The sequence below is a fragment of the Apteryx rowi genome, unplaced genomic scaffold (assembly GCF_003343035.1).
Source record: "Apteryx rowi isolate R43461 unplaced genomic scaffold, aptRow1 scaffold_2, whole genome shotgun sequence".
NCBI classification, from domain to species: Eukaryota; Metazoa; Chordata; class Aves; order Apterygiformes; family Apterygidae; genus Apteryx; species Apteryx rowi.
This window is the reverse complement of record NW_020448307.1, coordinates 6,886,081-6,892,080: the sequence shown is the minus strand read 5'-3', so window position 1 is coordinate 6,892,080 and position 6,000 is coordinate 6,886,081.

Below are 6,000 nucleotides of genomic sequence, written 5' to 3'. Positions count from 1 at the left end.
CGCGGACGGGGCGGGTGGCCGCAGGCTCGCGGACCTTCCTGGAGAGCCTCGGCGGAAAGGGGAGCAAGGACTTGCCCGGGAACAAAACCCCGCGGGCTCGGCGCGGGCTTTCGCGCCCGCTCKGCGCGGCTCTCGGCGTGCAGCCGAGTGGGCGCTAATCGTAGCCGGCGATGTAGGTGTTATTCCCAAACTAATTGCAGAGAGTTGTTAGCTACAGTTAACTGCATTTGGTTAGAGCGCTGCCGTGAATTCCCGAACAGCTGCACACCTATCTCGCTGTCACAGATGGCTCTGAGAAGGCTTGGAGCTTTTGCAGCTGCATAAAATCATGATTATTCAGTGTGCATTTCTTAAAAATGCTTTTTATTCTTTCCATCAGCACTTAGAATGACTGAAGCTATCGAGCTGTTACTTTCATGTGTCCAACCCAAAATGTGCTCACCTTTGAGATACTGAACATTGTGTAGTGCTTTTAAATAAGTATTTTCATTATGGTGAAGCTGTTTGTCCATTGATTGTTTTCTATAAAACCTAAGGCATACATTTATAGAAAACACTAATTTARAACAAGTGAGAATATTATCCTGATTCTTCCCTTTCTAAAACGAAATCAGTCACTTCAGTCATAGTAATGTGGTTCTAATAGTATCTTCTTATGTTGAAAACCCTCCTCAAGATTATCTAAACTGCCATCTTTAAGAAATGGATGATTTGATGGATCGCAGTGGTCCCGACATGTATTCTGGACCATAAACCTCTGAAGATAGCATTAAGTGAAATAATATAATCAATTAAACCTAGACTCTAAGTGGTGAGTACTTAAGAGTTTTTAAAAGAAATGATAACACAACTACTGTATTATTAAAAGCTTTTGAGAATTTACCAAATCTTAAGATCAGGAAAATACTTTGATGCTTCTTCAGAACAAAACAGATCCTGCCAGGCAGCCTGTTCTAAGCTTTTAGTATATGTGAGGCAGGCTGTGCCTCAGCACATGCTTGCTGGTCTCATTGAAGCTCTGTTTCATTAGCTTTAGGAAGCGTTAATTAGAACATATTAAAATAGCATATTTTTTGAGAAGGACGAGGAAGCAAAAAATCTTTCAGCAAGGCAACTGCAAAATAACTTTCGCTTATATTTCAAATCTTATCTTTACCATTCCCTTTTTCAGAAATTCAGCTATCGTCAGATACGCTTAGTCTTTCGTTCTTATCCTGCTTCCTGGTGTACCTCACTTAATACCCCACCACCACCCCAGAACCTCATAGGAAATCAAGGATGTCCTGAAAGTGTTAGGCATCTAACAAACATTGTTATAATAAGTGACACTTCTGAGGGTTTTTAAAACTGCTGCCTTTAAATATATGAAAGGTATCAAATCACTTATTCCTTTAGTAGTTGCATTATTTATCAAGAAAAAATTTTGGAATTAATTACTGTTTAATCTGCTTTTATAACTTTTTCTGATCTCTTCCAATGGGGTCTTCACTAAAGAGTAATTCAAACACTGGTAGCGGCTGAGGGTTTCACTGGGAGCTAACAGTGAGAGAAGAGCTAAATGACACTATCAGCAATCCATAAACAGCACTTTTATACATTACTGCTAAGTATAATATGATGAATAATTTCAGTGAGAAAGCACAGTAAGAATCATGAAGTTGCAGGTCTCTGAATTATTGCAGTTTTGACATGCTGTGATCATTAAAACTTTGCCATCAATTGTTGAGGAGGTTCAGTTTGTCAACAGAAGACTGTTAAAGCAAACACTGCAGCAGTTGTCTTCCTTTAAAATTCTTCTGAATTGTTCTATATACGTTGTTTTACAGTATATGTTTTGATTTTGCCAGGACACTTCATGTGGTTCAAAAATTTCATGTAGTAGGAAAGATTAGAATGTGTTATGCTTTTAGTTAAGATGTTCTTGCACACTTAGGAATCTTATGTTTATATTCTGCTTTTTTATTTCTGGATTGGATAAGAGACAGTGCTGTCTTGTTGTCAGGAATTGGTGTAATACCCTTTTATCAGCCAGTTAATCTTGCTGTAGATCTTGTTTGGAAGATGCATGTTTTYTAATAGCTCTTAAGTAGCTAGCAGAAGCCTCTGCTGTTAGAACAGTAAATGGTCTGTCTGCCTGTTCCCCAGTTCTTACGTACGCTAAGAAGAAAAGGCCTCTGTATCTTTTAGCACCTATGTTTGTAGATACTTTAGTGCAGAAACTGTTTTGATGTCAGGTATTCATCCATGCATGGGGCATTCCTTGGAATTTCCGTGAATATGGGTGACTTATTAGCTGGAGCAGACTGGGGCATCTTGTATTAAAGGGCTGAAATGTCCTTAATGTCACATCTTGACATGCTGCATTAAGATCCCTTACTCATTGCCTGCAGGGGAGCAAATGAGTTTAATATTTCAGGATTTGGGGCCAGTGATTTGCTGTTGAACATACAGYGTTTGTAATAACACAAGCTGTGATGCGCTTCATAGGATTGTTAACTTGTGTTCTTGAATATGTATTTTTGATATGAATATATTTTATATGCTACCTTTTGGAGTTGCTAGAGTCTCATGTGATTGGTCATCCTTTGAATTTCAGTACAGAATAAATTAAATCTCTTTTCCAGAATTTCTTTAYTTAATTTCAAGCTTGTTGTCATCTTAATACGTGTGTTAAAACAAGTTGTTTCTGTGTTCTTTTTATAGAACCCTGTATGAAATTGATACGAGGTTTCAAAAGCCATGTTCTTCTGGAAGTGACATGGTAGTAATTCACATGACCATTTGTGAATGTTAGTTATGAACGTGTAGCTTGAGTGATTTGTCTGTTGGCTACTGGATGTAAATACAGCATTCGTGTACACATCTTTCCAAGTACATTAAATGTACAGCAGCTGCAGTTTCCTTGTTAAGTTCTCTTCCGTTCTTCTACTTTTAGGTCCTTTTCTTACTTCCTCTAGCTTGCTAGTCTTTTTTCATGAGTTTAAAATAATTGCTTGTTAGAAGACAGCTTTAAACTGCTTCTAGATATGGATGCTTACGGATACTGTAGGATGCTCCTCTAATACAACTGTTCTGGTARTATAGTTCAGGTTTATATCATCTCTTACTAAGGTGACCCAGCATTTCTGGTTCAGTCCTTTATTCAGTTATTTTGCAACTTTGTGAAACTAGCCATTTCAGCCAAAGCTCTTCACACTGGCTACATGCGTTTTCGTAAAAGTGCATATACATGCACCACGTAAGCTTTCTACCCTATGCTACTCTAGTAGCTTTAGTATCTCCAGCATTTGGAGTTAGGTGCCAGACAGAAGTCATAGTGCTGACTTCAGTTGTCAGGGATATTCCTCTTGTTATTGCAAGCCACGCTACAAGTCATTGAAAAAATCACTTTAACAAGTCCTGATGGAAACTGCACAGAGCTTTGTGGATTAGTTTCCTCAAAAATGTTATCGCTAGTGAACAGGACTCTACTGTAACTGTTGATTATGGGTTACTTCAAATCAATCTGGGTTTGGTGCAAAGTTGAGGACGGGGAAACTCGATCCAGTTTATTCTTAACGATTCCTTTACTGATGGTGAGACAGTGTGGAAGGCAAGGTTTTGTGCAGGAAATGAGCTGGATTGGGTAGCAGGGAAGTAGACAGGATGGCTGGGACTGGAGGTGGGACTGATAGGAAGCGAAATAACAGCAGACTCGGAGCCAAACTTGAAAACATTAAGACTCGCTGAGCCAGTAGGTTAGGAGCAAGAGGGTAAGCGGGGACAGGAGTGGACTGGACGCTGAAGGTGACAGTTGTGTGAAAGCTGAATTGGAGAAAGAACATGAGAAAAGGGAAAACTGTGCTGAAGGGAGTAGTAGGGCTGTGGGGGCAAGGGGWTGGAGAATTTTGGGAAGGAAAAGAACACATGAGCAAAAAGGTRGAAGTGGGAAAGAAACAATACTGGCACAAGACTAGAAATGGAAGCATATATTGTGCGTGATACTGTAACTAGAGCATTTTCTAGCACCTGACACTTTAAAAACATGTTATGTGAGCAAGTTTTAGCTGTGGAAGGTTTAAGATGACGGTTTCCTGGTAACTGCAAAGCTTTTGGTAATATCCTGACAGTTTTGTGTTTGTGTCTGGCCCAGAAATTGTAACAGTAAGCCTTAGGAAAATGCAACAAGCAAATGCATTAATAAATGGAGAGTAGTGGCAGAAAAATCTTGTGCCATGTATACATTCCTTACCATTGCCTCAGTATCCAGCTTAAACAGTAGCCATTAAGTGGTACTGAAACTGTATGGGAGTTTATAGCTGTAACTGCATTATACTCATTGAGCTACCAGGATTAAATCATAACTATTACGAGATTCTTATAAGCTACATTGCTTTCTTTTCTTTAACTCGTCCCCTGAAATAAGATTAGCTCTTGCTCAAAGAGCTTCTCTTAGTGTTAGACCCAGCTTTAGTCAAAGGCATAGATGCCTAAAATAGCTGTTGAAACTAAAATGCTGTCTTATGTAACTCATTGCCACAACTTGTAAAAAGCAGAAATTGTAAGTGGCTTGAATAAGGACTGTATTATTTTTAATGCAAATATTGTATTGAAAGAAAAGATCGTTTATTGCATGTATGATACTAAACCCTAACTGGACAGCACATACTACTACCCTTGCTTGAAATAGAAAAGGATCAATGCTGCTGTGTTATTTGTATAAATATCCCAGCTAAATTCCTCTTCCGGAACTTTTAGCAGTATGTAGTATCAGTGTTACACAAGTCTGTATTTTGCCAGTCAGATGTGTTGCGTAGTACCTGCTTGGGCGGCGTCTGCTAGAGGGTGAGATGTGGTCACTTCAGGACGCAGGCTGCCTGGGGCTTCTTTGTCCTCCCATGCGCTGTTTTTCCCAACAGTGAGTCTTTTGGTTTGCCTCCCCTTCCACACCTTCCCCCCCGCTGCCCCCAAAATTGATGGTCTCTCTCCATCTATTGTATTACAGTGATTGAAGGTCAGACTTGACAATGATTTTCCTACAGGTATCTGAGCCAGACCAGTTATGGCAACTGGCGGTGGCCTAGGAAAATAGAGTATTAGCTGAGAGGCAATTCGGCAAGAGATCTGACCTTAAAAAAAAAAAAAAAGAAAAAAAAGCATGAAATAAACTAGTTAATGCCTAGAGTGTGGGATCATGGCACTGATCCTTTCTGTGAAAAGTGGACAAAGTCTTGCTAACAGGCAACACCACAACCTTGGTTGGTTTGTTTGACTGAACTGGAATGTCATCTTGACGGATGCCCAGCGCCGTTGCAAGCAGGGTAAGAACAACATGCACAGGCAGTATATGCAGGAAAGCAAACCCAGTCTTGGTTCAGAAGCAGAAAGTCTACATTTTGGCAGGTGTGTACTTCTGACAAAGCATTTATTACTCTTGACAACTGGCCTATTAATTTCCTTTGCAACCATGGCCATCTTTCCTACAGGTGGAAGGCTAAAGGCCCTGCTCAAGCAATTGCAAAAAGATCAGGAAGGGAAGGATTGTTACTATTCTAACATAAGCTCGCCAAAACTCCTTCAGCAGCTGAGGGAACCTGGTTGGATCTACTGTAGTATGAAACACTTCTTCCACGTGAATACCTAAAATGCTGTCACAAGCATTAGTTCTTCAGCAGGAATTGCACACTCTTGAATTTAGAGGATGCTTAAGGATAAACAGTTGTATGCAGGCTGAAGCCTCGGGTGCGTTTTGTGAGAGGAAATTGAAGCTCTCCCGAAGCCGGGAACRAACATGCAACATAACCTGCAGATGCTTAAATCACAGCTGATCCTTTTCCTGCAAGGAGGCTGCTCTGTGGTGTAAGAGCTCACAATAGGAAGGCAGATATCATCTAAAACAAAATTGTACAGAGTTAAAATGCTGCTCTTTAACCCTGCAGACTACTACCAATAAAGTTCTTCTAACAGAGGCAGATCTGATGTTCAAACTAAAATATCAAACCTTGCTGCTTTTTTGCTGTC